Consider the following 903-nt stretch of genomic DNA (forward strand, 5'->3'; position numbering starts at 1 on the left):
CATATGCACCACTAATATTACTGTGTATCTCAATAAACATATTACATAACTCCTCAGCACACACACACAAATAAACACCCACTTCCCCCACTCTATCCCGGGTGTGCATCTGGGTACGCGGATAATCTTCACCTCTGCAGATGTGCTGCCCTCCAGCGGCAACTGTTTCTAGCGGCTAACCCCATTATGGCTGCTGAGGTTACTGTATATTATATGTAGATCGCTGCGTCCTATCAATGAGCATTTCCCTCGTGGTTCGCGCATGGTTTGCGGCAAGGGCGGCTCTAATGCCGAGTAATTTACCACCTGATAATGGCCCCGACGTGAAAACAGACATCGGCGGCGGTGACGAACTACCTATGGTGATCGGTTACGCACTTCATGCTCCGGCTAACAACTTTACGACCTTCGTAATTTAGTGGTGCCGCGTCTCTGCTTTAGCACTCCTTGGCGCCGCGATTTTGGTACATTTACTCGCACTATAAACAGTAACGCATTTGCCTGATAACAGGCATGGGAACGGTATGGGTCGGTATTTCGTCATTTTTACATTTATGCCTAGTTCTCTTCAGATTACATTTGTCATTTTATCATGCGCATGCAGGACTGCAGGCTAGCTTCCAGTTTGTGGAAAGTATAAGGGTGTGTCTCCATGGTTACGGGTTAGTGTATGAAAATCGCTGAGTGGTATACGGGGAGGTGTCAAGGTTTATGACGCGCACCGATTCCGCGTTTACGAAAACTTAGTGCGGAATTTGAATTGTTGAAATGTTACGCAGTTTGGTGCGCTGACTTGTGCTTTCACCTCACAATGTGCCCGCGGCACACATACTGACTATATCCTTGTTGCCAATGCTGGAATTCTTTTCATTCATTCTTCAGCAATAAGTTGTCTATCTCAGC

The sequence above is a fragment of the Priapulus caudatus genome, unplaced genomic scaffold (genome assembly GCF_000485595.1).
Source record: "Priapulus caudatus unplaced genomic scaffold, Priapulus_caudatus-5.0.1 Scaffold300, whole genome shotgun sequence".
In the NCBI taxonomy this organism is placed as follows: domain Eukaryota; kingdom Metazoa; phylum Priapulida; class Priapulimorpha; order Priapulimorphida; family Priapulidae; genus Priapulus; species Priapulus caudatus.